Consider the following 15,405-nt stretch of genomic DNA (forward strand, 5'->3'; position numbering starts at 1 on the left):
GAAGGAAATAATGTTGGACCCTGCAGGCAGAACGGAAGACGAGAAGTCTGGAGAATGGATAGCCTGACCCCCTCCCTATTCTCCCCTCATCCCCATATAACCATATAACTGCTTCAAGATTTTGTGCTTGCTTAAGATGGTCTTTGGGACATGAGTCCACCATCTTCTGGTTTTGCGAGCTAATGGAATAAACCCCTTTCTCAACTACCACTCATCTTGCAATTGATTGGCATCAGGTTGTGGGGAACAGAAGGAGCCCTTGCTGGGTTACTAAATGAGGGGTCCATAAATCCCTTTCTACTTCCTTTCTCTGCTCTTCTGTTCCAGGACTTCATCTATGCTTTGGTTGGTATAAATTTAGCCTGGAGAACGTCAGATTATTAATTTCCTTTGTTTCCAGTATTATTGCAAATTTGCCTCTTTTTGCTATTGTAAGTGCTGCTTCTGTGACATTTAGATCCAGAGGCATTAGCTGGCCTCCAACTTAACTTGAAAGTTCTGCTACTCTTTTTAAACTCTACATCGTGCCAAACTAAAAACATTTTAAAGTATATGAAAAAGTAAACCAACAAAATCCACCACTTAGTAGCTAATTTTCAAACTGGTACTGGAAATACAGCTCTTTATTTTTTTAACGCCAAACTATTGTTCAGGGACAGAAATAGAGCATCAAAATTGCCAGAAATTTAACACAAGTCAATTTGGTGTTTCAATTACTTGAAATTCCTGTGTTAAGGAAGGTACTTCGTTTTCTTTCTCTTCCCTAAACTTCTAAATGGTTCCAGAGAGAGAACAGTCCTTTGGGACGTAATGGACACATGCAAGATAATTGTAGAGGAAGAGACCAGCCCGGTGTGTTGGTCTAGAGGAGAAGACCGAAAGGAGCTGAGGTTATCTTGACCATTTTCTAGCAAGAGTCCATGGAAGGAGCCTGTGGGAACTGAAATGCCTATATTTTTTGTGCCCCATTATAGTTTATTGGGATTTATTGAGTCTGAGTTCTAGGAAATTTATGAGTTCTAGGAAATTCCATGTGGCATTTATTTTCAGATTCTCTTTTTCTTGATGATGGAATTGACATTTGAGGCCCAAGGGGCTAAACTGTGCCAGGTCCAGATGAGTCAGAACCTATTAGATAAAACCAAGATTCTAACATGAGGAATCAGGAGTCAACAACACTATGAGCAGGGGCCAGGGGCTTTCGATGACTTCATTCACTGTGAACAAACAGCCTGGTACACAGCAGGCACTCCATAAATGTTTTCTGAATAAGCAAGTCTCAAAGTCCAGCGGCAAGATCGAAGTTGGAATTGATGAACCAGGAGACCACTAACAGGTAGAGATGAGATTCTGGGGAGAAAGTAGGTGAAGGACGAAGAGGTGAAGTTCAGAGTGTTTACCGTAGGTGAATGGGGGTGTCTGCAGCCAGCCTGTGTGCTGTGTGTCCTTGGCTCAAAGATAAGTCAGGTTGGTTTCAAAGGCCAGAGACCAGGCAGATAAAACAGATTTTTAAAAATTGAAGTGCAGGGCCGGCCCTGTGGCCGAGTGGTTAAGTTCACACGCTCCACTTCGGCGGCCCAGGGTTTCGCCGGTTCGGATCCTGGGTGCAGACATGGCACTGCTCATCAGGCCACGTTGAGGCCGTGTCCCACATGCCACAACTAGAGGGACCCACAACTAAAATAGACAACTATACACTGGGGAGGTTTGGGGAGAAAAAGGCAGAAAAGAAAAAAAGATTGGCAACAGTTGTTAGCTCAGGTGCCAATCTTAAAAAAAAAAAAAAGTTGAAGTGAAATGGATTTTTATTTTGAGAACTTATGTTAGGAGTAGGGAGCACTGACCCAAAGTGAAAAAGGGATTTTTAGTATCATGCGTTCATTTTTTTTAAACAAAAAAATGCTCGTGTAATTCATAAATGGAGAGAGCTGGACCCTTGCAGAAGCTCAATGAGGCAGCTTCTCCAGAACGAGAACAAAGAAGACGGAGTTGGGGTCTGCCCCGGCCCTGTTTCTGATGGGCAAGCTGCAGTTTTTCTCTCTTGAGCAACTGGAAAGCCCATGAAAGCTTTCGTCTCTTTGCATAGGTCTACTTGTGTGCATTTGTTCATTTCAACAGCCGTGTCTTCAATGCCTGTGTTTACGATGCCAGAGAATTCAACACACTTCATTTTAGCTGCAGCTAAAAACCTACAATTTCAAAATACTTTCCTATACCCACATTGAGCCCTCCAGTTAGGTATGATTCTATTTTGGCCGTCAGCAGGGATGAGAAAGGTTACACGACTTCAGGTTTCAGAGCAAGTGGTGGAGCTGTGGCTTGAACCCTGAACTTCTCTCAGTGTTATTTCCTCCATGCTAAGTGCCATGACCCTCTCAGTGAAGGAGAAGGAGGCCTTAGCGTGGCTCCCGAGGCCCACCAGCGCGGCCTGGGGAGGTGGCCTGCGCGGCTCCGAGTCCCCGAGTGCCTAGTGAGCGCCTGCGCAGTGGCCTCTCTCTCTCCGGCCACTCTGTGGTCAGTGAGGTGGCTGCGAGGAATGGCAGCAAGGTTCTTCTACAGGGAGCCACTTACGGGAAAGCGGGACATTCTAGCCACAGCTATGAAAATGGCTTCATAATGAATGCTTGTGGCTGAATTGATATGTTTAGGCTTTTTGTTTTTTTGCTCTTGAGAAGAGCTGAAGAAAAACGATGGGAGATCAGATCCTAAGTGTACAGAAGAGGCTGAGAAAGCTCTGGAACGATCCTGGCCAGCGTGCCTTCGGCTGGCCATTTAATGCAATACATCGGGACAGTAGCCACTGGCTCAATCTTTCCTGGCAGGGAATACATTTTTTAAAATTTTCATGAGTGATTAATTTGACCTACTTTCCATGATTCTTAGTTGGTGAGTGGTGTGGAAATGCAGAGGGTTTCTTACTCATCCTGAGATGTGTTCGTGCCCAGGGACTACTTCTGCGAGGATGAGACTGTATTTGGGCTCACTTTTCTAGTGGCCTCTTTCCTGTGTCTGTTTTAGACTTTATGGCGGGGGACAAAATAATCTAGTCTGATACCTTCCTGGGTGTTTGATGTCCTGCTGATGTGGAGGTGCGCCCTTACCCGGGCGAGGCCTGAAGGGCTCGCATGTCTGCCCTTGGAGCTGTGGCAGAGAGCCTATTTCTTCAGGGGACATGAGCAGGTCAAGGGTGCCTTGGGGCTCTGGAAGCCAGGTGGGCAGAGCCACGTGAGTGGGCACTCAGTGATAATGGCTCTGTGGCTGTTTCCCAGAGAATTTTGACCTGTTGTGAAAATCAATCATTGGAACTTGGAGAATGACTGTTGCCATGGATACCTATTGGTTTACCCTGTCTGGCCTGTTTGCAGGAGCTGCCCTTCTCCTGCCCTCCCACATGGTGGTTCTGCTGGCCCTGCCCACCTGGACACATCTGATTATCCTAGGGTCAGCGCCTAAGCTGGGCCAATGAATCTCTTTCTGGGTGTTTCCTGACTTTGAAGCAGAGAGAACATCTGCTTGCTCTCTCTCTTAAGTGGCTGAAGCTGTCAGATGGGAAGCTCAGAATCTGTTGGCAGCTCCATTGTCCCCTCCGTGGAAAAAGCAGGCCATCAGCAAGAAAGATACACAGGCAGAGAGAGAATGAGAGCCTGCACAGCTTTGCAGGGCGTGATTCTAGTCCCCTGGAGGCCCGGACACATTCTCCTGTCTTAGACATCTATGAGATAACCCACCATCTTTCTCCTAAGTCCCTGTTTTGGCTTAGGCCAGGTTGGGTCGGTTTTCTGACTGTTGTCAGCCATGGGCTCTGAGGGTGTGGTGTCTTCTTAGGAGAAATTAAGAGGAGAACCATAGAAGAAGCTGAGCTCCAGAGGGGAGGACTGAAGCTCCAACCACTCCTTCACTCGCATGGTGCGGCTGTGCATCCACGAGCACAGATGGCGTTTGTTGGGTAACTTAGCACAAGGGCCTCAGGTCAGCTTAGGATGTACGGAAACTTCCTGGCTCCCTGTAGTTGAGGATGACCTCAAGTGTGTCACCTGGAAAAAAGGATGTGGAAACAGAGTCAAGGTGTGAAAGACATGGGTGGAAACTGCTGGTTGTCTCCTACTGTGCACCATCCCTGCTTCTAGAACCCCTGACCTTCACCCGGGAACCTGGTTGCCCAGCATAAAGACTTCATTTTCCACCATCCCTTGTTGGTCGTATGACTAAGTTCTGGCTGATGGGATGTGACCAGAACTGTTGTATGGAAGATTCTAGAACCTTCTCTAAAAGGCAGGCAGCTTGCACTTTCTATCTCCCTGTTCCTTGTCCCTTCTCCATCTAGCTTTCTAGAATGTGGCTGTGAGAGCCAGTGCTCTAGCAGCCCTGGGGGACTGTGAGGGTGAGGCCAGGCCATGGAGATGGCAGAGTGGTGAGCTGGGGCCCTGAGGACTCGGTGAGCAGCCCTGAGGGGTCTACCTCTGGAGCTTTAGTTGAGAGATAGATACATCGTCATTTCATTTTAGCTACTGTTCATTTGGGATTCTGTTACTTGGAACCAACCATATGTAATCCTAACTGATGGCTGGGCAACGAGCACAGCGGTCTCCTCCTGCTTTGAGAAGTGACAGGCCATCCACGGGAGTTGTACATAGTAGAGGAACAATGTAATAGTGATATTTCCCCCAAAATAGGTCTCTGTTTTTTAAAGAGTATTAATTGGGGACAACAGGCTGACCAGGGTCATGGATAGAACAAAGCGTTCTCTATTCTCCCTCATTTCCTGCTTTTAGCGGGCAATTGGATGAACGCTTTAGAGTTTGAATAGCTTTAGAAAACAGCTCCCGGTGATTTTATTGACTCAGAGCCCTTAACATACACAGCCATTCTCGATGCTGCTGGGCTTCAGCTTTTAATGAGCACGACCCAATTTTAAGAGGAACGGCCTTTTAGAAAAGAAGCTTTCCAAACTGCCCGGCTTCCTTTTAAAGGAATCAGGCAGAGTGCTCACTCCATTAGGGCAACATACAACCACAATCAAATATGGTGAAAACACTTTTAAGCTATAAAATGATACATAAATGGAAGGTATTTTTATTATTATTGTTATAACAGGGCATTCCTGTTCTCATAGGTACTGTGGAATTGCTGACAAAATCATTCAGTTGGAAAATAGGGGGTTCGACTTTTAAATGAAGGGTGATTTTCTCCCAAAGCAAGTTTGATTCAGTTCTTTAGAAAGTCCAGTGTGTGCAACAAACGTGAAGTTTGCCAAACTTTCCCTTCGTCTTCATTACTTCGTTTAGTCCCATAGTGATCTTTAACTGCAGAAGAAGGGAGATTCAGAAAGCTGAAGAAATTTGCTCAAGCCCAAGTCCCGTGGTTGGGACGGCTATGATTCCACCTGGCCTGGAAATCTAGGAACGAGGGTGGGTGGGAAGAGGAAAGGAGGAGACCCTGCAGATTCCCCTGGAGTGCGGGCCACGAGCAGCCTGCCCTCAGACGGTGTGTTAGTCCATCTCAAGAACCATTGGGGCCTGAAGCCACGCCCCCACCTCGTCTGCCGCCACAGCCTCCCATCCCTGCGCCAGTCCCGTGACACCCCTGGCCCTCCGGGCACGTCTGCAGAGCTTGCAGGAACAGCCTCTCCAGGCAGCTGAAGTGCAGCCGCCTCTTAGCAGATGGTGGCTAATAACAGCCTTTGTTCTCCAGGTTCTTCTATTTTCCGCCTTGGAATACAATTTATAAAGAAAACACACAACACACACACACACCCCAACGTCCCCCCCCCCCCACCAGCCCTTATCAGATCTCTTATAATTATAGAATAAGGTGCCTGCGAACTCCCAGGGAGCTGGTTTCCATGGCAATGACAAGCCATTATATTCTAAAGGCCAAGCTAGAACTCCGCCCCCTCATCCTCGCCGGGCTGTGCGTCTTGTTATTGCAGTGTTCCAAAATAAACTTGCTGCCTAATCGTAAATCCGTATAATTAGGGATGAGCTCAGCCTTACCCGCTACCTTTGTGCAGCCCACTCATCATGCCAGCAGTTTCTGGAACAGAGATGCTGACGGACTGTTTGATGTCAGAACAGACCTTCCTCCACCAGGAACTGGGTGCAGCATAAATCCATGTATGGCTGGGGACCCTCCAACCGGAAAGGCCTCTGAGTTCTGTAACTGCCCCAGGTGCTTCCGCAGAGAAGACGGGCCACGAAGGCGATGCCCAGGCCCCAGGATGGGCGGCTCTCGAAGGTGATGCTCGGGCCCCCAGATGGGCAGCTCTCCAGCTCTCCATTAAGTGAGGGCAGAGAAAGCTCTTGGGAGGTGGCATAGAGCTCTAACTCTCATACTTTGTGGCCATCAGCTGTGAGCACGGCAGAACACGTGACAGGAAAGTTTTCCCCTTTCTCCTTCCCACGTCTTGCCCTGCTCCTCAGCTCCTTCATAGACCGGAGGTTGCTTTTAGCACAACTTGTGTCTTGGGCTTGTGTGTTTTGTTTTCCTCCGTGAGGGATCCCTGCCTAGATTTCAGCAGGTGGGGACCCCAGCAGGCACTGTTCTCCGTGCTGGGGGAACAGTGACAAACGAGACAAGTTCGCAGGAAACTCCCCGAGGCGCAGACGATAGAGAAAGGGTACAGGATCGTTTCAGACGAGGGAAATAAAAAAAACATGGCTGATATGTTAGCAAGTGTCTGGAGTTTTGGGGGCTCACTTGAAATACTTCAGCAGAAACTCGGGAGACTAGAGGACCCCCGGCAGTTTACCTGTTCAGGGGGCCTCCTCTACTGCATTTAGCCTGAATGCCCTCCGTGTCCGACCTGAGCTGCCACAGGACTTTGGGCCACCGCCTCCGGGGGTTTGTCTGCTGGCTGTCTCCCCGTGGCCTCTCCAGATCCCCTCTCTGCCCTTCTCCACGCAGGCGTCTGCTGCTCGCCTATGGAGTCAGCAGCGGGTTCTCCGATGCCTGCTTGGTCTTAGCCAGTACCAGGTGGTAGCACAAGGTTGGAACCTGGTGGCAGCTGATCAGCCTGGGCCTTCCCTGCGGGCTCTCTGTTGGGCGCAGCTGCCGCCCTTTCGCAGGCCCAGTGCTGCAGGCGGCCCCTCCAGAGCGCCCCCCTGTGGCCGCCCGAGGAGACCTCGCCCGCCCCGCCGTCCCCTGTGCAGATGCGCGCTTATCCCGCCCTGCTCGCGAGCTCGCTTTTCCCTTCCTGGCCCCTGACTGATTCTATCCCCCTCTTCCTTCCTCCCTTCCATAATTGCTCACCCGCTGCCTAAAGAAAATGCTTTCCGTTCCCCGCCGCCCCTTTTAATCGTGCTCATTCAAGCCCCAGCTCAACTCTCACCTCTTCCAGAAGCCTCCTCCGACCCGCCTTCATTTTTCCAAACTCCTGGTTTTCTAGAATCCACCCCCCTAGCTTAGCGGTCACTTCCGGTTCCCTTATGTTTCCTGTCTGCTCTGACCTCCGCGGGTGGACCGTCGCCGTCTGCAAGGACGGGACCGCGGCCGGGCGGCTCCAGGCCTCCTCGCGGGCGGCCGGCGTCTGCGCTGCCCCGCGCGCCTCGGGTCGCGGCTGTCGGCTTCGAACGTCCGGGCCGGGAAGTGCACCGGGTTCAGCTGTGTGACCCGCTGTCCCGATGGGGGGATCCTGGCTAAACCGCACTGCGTGGGGGTCACGCTTTCTTTCCATTTCCTAAGACGTGGCGGGTCATCCCAAAGACCTCACCTGGTTTCCTTCCCCAAATAGTAGCTGAAACTAAAGCATGAGGCTGTTTAGAAAATACGTGGCAAACGCTGTCCGCACAGAAAGGAGCGATTAATAGGGTGCAGAACGGGGACCGGGAAGCCCGGGATGAAAGCATGCCTGGGAGCAGCGTGGTGGGCGCGGCCTCGGAGGCCCCGGGCAGGGCGCGACGACCCCGCCAGCCTCTAGAGCCCCGGGAGACTAAGTGCACCAGACCTTGTTGCTTCCTTTGACAAAGGAAAAAGTGAGGCTGATTTTTTAAAGTGTTGCTAGAAGAATAATCTACTGAAAAAGCAAGACTCGGAGAGTTGCCCAGGATTAAAGTCAGGGGAGAGAAAACCAAAGGCAAACCCCCAAACACATTGGGAGCACCGAGGGGTGCAACTTCCCGGCCGCTAGTACACTGGATTCCTTTTGAATCGACCCCGTTGTCTGCTGTCTTTGGGGCAGACCCTTGCAGCTTTGCTCTCGCCTTCCTAGACAACACCCCGCTGGTCAGGAGCTTTGCAGCGTCCTCTGCTGTGCTGATCTCTGCCTGGCTCGGTACCTAAAGCAACGTCGGGTTGATTTCTCCGGCCTCTGGCAGCGGGGTAATTTGAGGCTTCACTGGAGGGAGACAGACCTGGGCAGGTTGAGCTGTAAAGCCAGCTCCGGCGGGACGTTGCTCTGGGTAACATACTGCAAAGTGCTTGGATGGTTTGTCCACCAAGATTAAAAATGGCCTTTTGGTGATATTTCTATTTATTAAAGGAAGGCAGTGTGTTGGGTAGTCCTTGCTGGGAGAAGATCTTGTTCAGATAACATTGCTGGATTTAATTCTGCATTGCCTTACTTGGCGTGTGGGGAGAAGACAAGACTGATCTGGGACCTTCCTAACAGTGTAGCACGTGCGAGGGGAGGAAGAACTCACCTGCTTCAGCCCAGAACACCACAGCTCCTGCCCTCCAGGTGCCCACGGAGGTCCCGGGTAGTGTCCATCAGGAGCAGAGCACTGGCTGGCAAAGGGACAGCACGTTGGGAGTGACAGTCATAGCAAAATGGTGCTTGTGTCCCAAGGACGGGGTCTGTCTGATGGAGGGGCTGCAGCAGCAGCAGAAGATAAAAATGGCAGATGGCCATCTGACAGCTGCAAATGATCCAAGAACTGATAGGATATGATCCCTGGGGCTCCCCAGAAGTCCTTAGAGTGGGAGGACTTTATGAGTGGCTGAGACCTATGTCAGCAGATGGAGCAGGGGCCAGAGAATCGTGGCTGAGACGCAGAATTAGACAAGGCAGAGTGGGGAGGCACCCTGACCAGTGGGGCAGCTGGAGATATGACAGTGATGGGTTTAGATTTGGCTTCTTGACTTTGAAGTAACTTGGACATCCAAGCAGAATGTTCTCTTGTGTTCTGCAGCAGAGAGGGGATGATTGAATATTTGGAGTTTTAAAATTACGTATTTCCTTCGGAAGGGAGGCCTTTTAAGAGTAAATCAGTCATTTACACATTAGTATAAACACAAGGGCAGCAAACAGGTTTTGGTAGGAAGGGAAAAATAAGGAGCCACATATTTCCCATATGGTGGGAAAGTGGTTATCACTGAGGAGAGGAATTCAGCCGCAGAGGGAGGCTGAAGTGCCAAAGTCTCTCTTCCTGATAAAGCCCCAGGCCTGCTCTGATGCAGGCAATTAGCTCGCCATTGATTTTCCCCTTAATTTTATTCCCAAGTTTATGGGGAAACAAATCTATTTCCCTTAGACTGTTATGTCAGATTATTGTTATTATATTTTTGGTTTCAAAATATTACTCTTTTTTTACATTGTATTTTTATGTCCTTTATTGAGGGATAACGTACATATCATAAACTTTGCCCATTTTTGAGTGTACAATTCAATGATTTGGAGTAAGTTTACTGAGTTCTACAACCATCACCACAATCCAGCTTTAGCACATTTTCATTACCCCAGTGAAATACCTCATGCCCATTTAACGTTAATCCCCGTTCCAGGCAGTATTTTTATTGTGGAGAAGGGAGGTTCAAGACACCTTCCGAGTTCTTCAGGGAAGTGAGCAGCAGAGAAGATCGTCCCTGAGTTCTGGAGTCAGGAAACCCCGAGTCCTAATCCGGGCTTCTTCTCTTAGAGCTAGTGAGCTTATCGTACTCCTCTGACTGTCAGCTGTTCATCCGGAAAGTGTGACTAGTAACCTCTACCTTACAGGGTTGTTTGGATGGTTAGAGATGACCCATGTGGAGGGCCTGACACAGAGGAGCTGTTCAGTGAAATGATGGGCTGATTTTATCACAAATACACAGATGCTCGCAAATGATAGGAGCTGGGGCACAGGGGCTGAATTCTGAGCTTCATTGTTTTACTATTTTGTAATTTAATCAGTGGGATGGAGTAGGAAGGAGAAAACACAATTTATTTTAATAGAGATTGGCTGCTTTTAAAAATCAAATGCATTTAAAAATTCTGAATTTCTTTTGATTTATGTTGCTCAAATTTTTTCCCTCTTAAAATCACGTAAGAAATTGTTTTCGCAAACGGCTTGACTCCTCCCCAGCTCAACCCTGTGTTCTATAGTTTTATCTTGCTTTTTTTCTGAAATGGGTTTGAAAAAATAGGACCCTGGCTTCAGCTTTTTAGAGCCCTGTAGTGATTTTCTCTTCTGGCATGAAATTTAAGACCCATAAAATGCGGTTGCCGTTTCCTGTGGATGTTCTGCTTTCATATATACGGCCATATGAGTCAAGATCACAATAAGCTGCTCCATTGCCCTGCGCTAGTGATATAGTGCCATCCATTTACCTGGAGGGCGTTTAGCTGCTGGCTGGATGCCACTTGCTAGGTAGCTGGAAAACTAAACATGGCCACCAGGGGGCGCCTTTCTCCCAGAGTCTTGCCCAGGGTCCTACTTTGGGAAGAGTGAGAGAGGGGCAGGGGTGAGGCTGCTTCATCCCTGCTCATCACCTCCCCGAGGAAGGCCCGGGGCGAGAAGCACCACTGTGCCCCAGCTCCGCCGATTTAGCCAGTCCCTGCCCTGGGACAGCTTCCCCAGTGGGCAGGGTGTGAGCGGGCGCTTCCTGCCAACTTTGAATTTGGGGCCCCTCCATGGCTGCTTCCCGGAAAGGATTTTTCTATTTGCTTCACTGGAATCGCTAGAAGGTGCTTGGTAAAGATTCAGCTTCTTGGATTTCATTCTCTAGACTAGCGATTCAGAATCTCTGAGAATGGGGTTCAGAAGTGTTTGTTCTCTCGATGATTTTAATGCACACCAAAGTTAGAGCCCTGAAAAGGTAAACGCTTCTTGGAAAACCCCCCTATTTTATGAGCCTTTTCCCCTGAAAACCAAAACCTAAACCAAACAGAAGTCTCCGGAGACTACGACGCCCTCTGCCTGAGTCTGCACATTCATCTTGATCCACTCTGTGGGGAGGGCAGTACTCCAGCTGGCAGCTTTGGGGCACCCTCAAGGACTACTTTGAATTTCAGAAGTGGGACTTAAGAAAACCAGTGTTGAAATACTTACAGATATTAATTAGGAGATGCAGTTACTTTCTTTAAAAAGAAACAGACTTTATGTTAGTTTCCTACCACTGCTGTAGCAAAGTGGGAAACTAGGTGGTTAAAACAAGAGAAATGTATTCGCTCAGAGATCTGGGGCCTGGAAGTCTGACATAAAGGTGTCAGCAGGGCCGTGCTTGGCCCCAGGCCTTCCCCGGGCCCTGGGGGGAATCTGTTCCACACCTTTCTCTTAGCTTCTGGCGTGGTCAGCAATCATTGGCCTTCCTCGGTTTGAAGGTGCATAATTTCAGTCTCTGCCTGCCCGTCACAGGCCTTCTTCTCCTGTATGTATATCTTCTCCTCTTGTCGTAAGAACACCACTCATATTGGATTAGGGCCCACCCTAATGACCTTATCTTAATTTGATTACATCTGCAAAGACCCAATTTCCAAATAAGGTCACATTCACAGGACTCGGGGTTAGGATTCCAATATATCTTTTTGGGGACATAATTCAACTCATAACAGACATATATTGTTTCCTAAAACTGATCTATATTCCTTTTAAGTTACCAACCCACTGAGTTGCAAAGCAAAATTAAATTTCGTCTAATCTAGTAAACTCGTCTAATCCAGTGATTTAAACGGTCTGTTCATTCTCTGTAGGCATCTCTCGGACAAATGCTTGGTCTTTCTTATTTCCTCTTTCTTTTCTTTCTATCTCCATAGGTGGTGTCTGGAGGCGTAGAGGGTTGGGTTTGCATGACTTCATGCTCACAGAGGAACGGGCAGACCCTGGCTCCTTGCTGGCTTCTGCAAGATGACAGCTCTTTCTGCTCCAGCAGTAGTTTCCACTGAGGTGAGACTGTCTTATCCGACTTTTCGGGATCACACGCTGGCACTCTCCTCTGAAATCCCATAATCTTGGCCGTTAATCCCTGAATTTGAAAGTCTTTCTTGTCATAAAGACTGGCTTTCAGGCTATTGTTTTATTAAAGGAAATGAGAAAATCAGCTTTGAGACTCAAAGTTGATCAAAGGCCTTTTTGGTTCCAATAGCAGCCAACTTCTTTGTCCTGGAGGCAATGACCATTATGGGTTAGTGTCTGTCTACAAGGGGACAAGACACAAGAGCAAACAGAAACTGTGTGGTATAACTGGTTAGCTCTCACCATGTGACAAGCCATCCCAAAGCTCGGTGGCTTAAAATGAGAGTTGGCAAACTCTGGCCCATCGGCCAAAGCTGGCTCACAGGGTGTTTTTGTAGGACTCACAAGCTAAGAACGGTTTTATATTTTTGAAGTGTTTAAAAAACAAAAAAGAATATGCCACAGAGACCATATGGAGCCTATAAAGCCTAAAATATATACTATCTGGCCCTTTATGGACTAAGTTTGCTGACCCCGCCTTAGAACAACAAGCATTTATTATTGTCCAAAAGTCTCTGGTTTCTTCAGCTCCTGCACGGACTTCACGCTTGCGACGTCAGCTCTGGGGCAGGCGGGCAGCTCTGCCGAGCTCGGCTGGTTCTTCTCACGTGTTTGGAGGTAGGCTGGCTGGAGGCTGATCTAGGATGGCCTTGACTGGAGCAAATCGGCTCTTGTCCGTGAGATCTCCTATCCTCTAACAGGCTAGCCTGGCCTTGTGTGCAGGGCAGTGGTAATGTCCTGAAAGAGAGTGGAAATGAGCAAGGTCTCTTGAGGTCTAGATTGGAAATTGATACACCATCGCTTCTGCCACATTCCATTGGCCAAAGGCCCTGGCCCAGATTCTGGGGTGGAGAAATAGACTCCACCTCTTGATAGGAGGAGCTGCAGAGTCACATGATAAAGGCTGTGCATAGGGGAGTAGTGAATAATTGAGGCCATTTTTGTAATCATTCCACCACATGTGGGTTGTTATTTTCGAAATATTCCTCCAGTAGCAAAAAGTTATATTTATCTACCTTTGCCAAATATTCCCTGTGATTTCAGACTCACTTATGTAGAAGCAGGTTTGATTTGATTTAGAGCACACTAGGATCTGGAAGCACATGAGAAGGACTATATTTCGAGCATGTTAGGAGTTTGTGTACCTTCCTCACAGAACTTTTAGGCTCCAAAACCCGAGGATTACAATTTTAATTTCACACTAGGGCTGTGTTCTTTTGCCTTCAATAATGTTTTCTCTCCCTATTCCCAGATGCTGCCCCCGAAGGAGGGGAGAGGTTGGACTTATGTTGTTAGTTTTATAATTAACAATAGTGGCTATGTTTTCCTGTGCCTTCAACCCGTAACTTCCGAAAGCTGAGCTGGTTTGGGGAATCCTCGAGAGGCACCCCAGCTCCCTCCCTATCACCATCATTGAAGTTGCTGCAAGGCACCTCTTCTCAGGAGGTTTTTAAAAAGACTTCTAAATTGGTGCCCAGGAGAAACATCTAGAAGTTCATCCCAGCCAACTGCAAGACAAGTTTACCACCAAACTTCCCTTAACCCAATTTTTCAGCTCTGTGACTCATCCTTCCCTTTGTTGGGAGCCCCACGACTTCTGCTTGATGCTGTTTTAAGAGGGAAACTGAAGCAAACCACAAAGATCCAAATCATTGACTTTGGAGTCAGAAGGCACGTCCAGCCCTGCTCTGAGGCACGCGCACTCTGCCGCCATTCAGAAGTGGTCGTCGGCCTCTTGGCTGTCTCCTATATCAAGGAGCACACTACTTACTCAGACAGCTTTTTTTTAAATTATTATTTTTTATTAAGTTCATAATAGTTTACATCGATGTGAGATTTCACTACTAAGACAGCCTTGATGAGACGAGGTTAACGTCGACTCTGCAGAAAAGCTCCAAGATGCTCCAAGAAATATCTAGGTCATGGCAGCCACTGTGTCTTTGAAGCATGGCTTAGGGGCCAGCATCTGGCTGGCAAAACCAGAAAACCGAGCAAACCTGGGAAGCAGTGGGAGGGAACGGTGGCCCCCACTCAGTCAGAAAATTGCTGTGCTCTTGAGCATTCTTTCCAGACTCCAGTTGTAAAACTCAAGCCCTCGCTGAAGCTCTAAAAATGAGGCCTGGGATATAAATTCCTTGGTGGTTTCCCTAAAGGCTGACGCTATGGAGGGAATGGGGGCTGTGCTGAGGACAGAGACCTGCGTTGGTTTGGCAGGTCTGGGGGGCAGAGGCTGCGGCCTGGCGAGGGAGCTTGGCTCACTGGGAAGAGGCCTGTGCACACGGAGCGGGCTGCCTAAGATTCTGTGAGGCCTGGTGGGTTTGAAAAATGATTTTCTAGGTGAGAGAAACTGCTGATTATCTACCCAGTTACTATCCACTCTTTCCTTCTTCCTTATGAAAACAATCCCATGTTGTTTGGAGCAGCTCTGTGCCTAGCTGGGTCACTCACTTTCCCAGATTCTCTTGCAGCTAATGGGGGCTATGTGATAGAGCTGGGGCCAAGGAGATGTGAGAGGATGTCAGCTGGGAATTTGGGAGGAAGCCATTGCTTCCTGTTACAGGTTCTGCCCCTTCCTCCTTCCCGCCTTCTTCTTCTTTCTGCCTGTCCTGTGGGTGGGAGGCGAGGAGGAGCAGCATCTCTATGGCAACCACAAGGCACCAAGCGTGGTTGGAAGCCAGCACCCTGAGGATGCACCTCTGGGCAGCAGCACCAGCTTGGGCCTGAGTTCCTGGACTTCTACTGTGTGAAAAATAAACCCCTGTGTGTTTAAGCAAACATTAGTTGAGATTCTTTTCTGTCACTTTCAGCCCAGTTCTTACTGATGTAGAATTTCCATGGTACAATGTGGCTCCTTGAATGGTCTTCTCTCTTAGCGTGATAACTGAGAGTCAAGAGTTGGCATCAGGCTGGGCGGCCTCAGAGACAGTCTTCTCACAGTCTTGTTCTTCGGAAACTGCAGAGGTAAGACAAATGACTATCACATCCGTGAAACCCCTGATCTGATCCGGGAGACTTCGCCTGGGCAGGGGAGCTGTGAGCTGGCATTCACACCTGGACCTGCAGGATGAGGGTGGGAACCAAGGTGCTCTGTGTTGCTCTGTGTCAAGGTGACCCCTGCTCACCTTGACTCTCATCATTGGCAGCCATGTGTGTCCCGTGTGGGCGAGGGGGTAAAAGAAGCGGTGCCCTTGGGGGGCTGCTGGGCCTCCTGATGAGCTGAAGAGGCTTCTCCTGCTGTGTCTCTAGTTCTGTCCTTCCCTGA

General features: G+C 48.8%; 1 long non-coding RNA gene across 1 annotated transcript; it reads left to right on the forward strand.

Moving 5' to 3' along the window:
* The first annotated feature begins 6,105 nt into the window (after window positions 1-6,105).
* Window positions 6,106-14,971, forward strand: LOC139041698 (uncharacterized). Its single transcript, XR_011497377.1, has 3 exons — window positions 6,106-6,234; window positions 11,945-12,074; window positions 12,672-14,971. It is a non-coding gene; the product is annotated as an uncharacterized lncRNA (long non-coding RNA).
* The last annotated feature ends 434 nt before the right edge of the window (window positions 14,972-15,405 follow it).

The sequence above is a fragment of the Equus asinus genome, chromosome 23, assembly GCF_041296235.1.
Source record: "Equus asinus isolate D_3611 breed Donkey chromosome 23, EquAss-T2T_v2, whole genome shotgun sequence".
Taxonomy (NCBI): domain Eukaryota; kingdom Metazoa; phylum Chordata; class Mammalia; order Perissodactyla; family Equidae; genus Equus; species Equus asinus.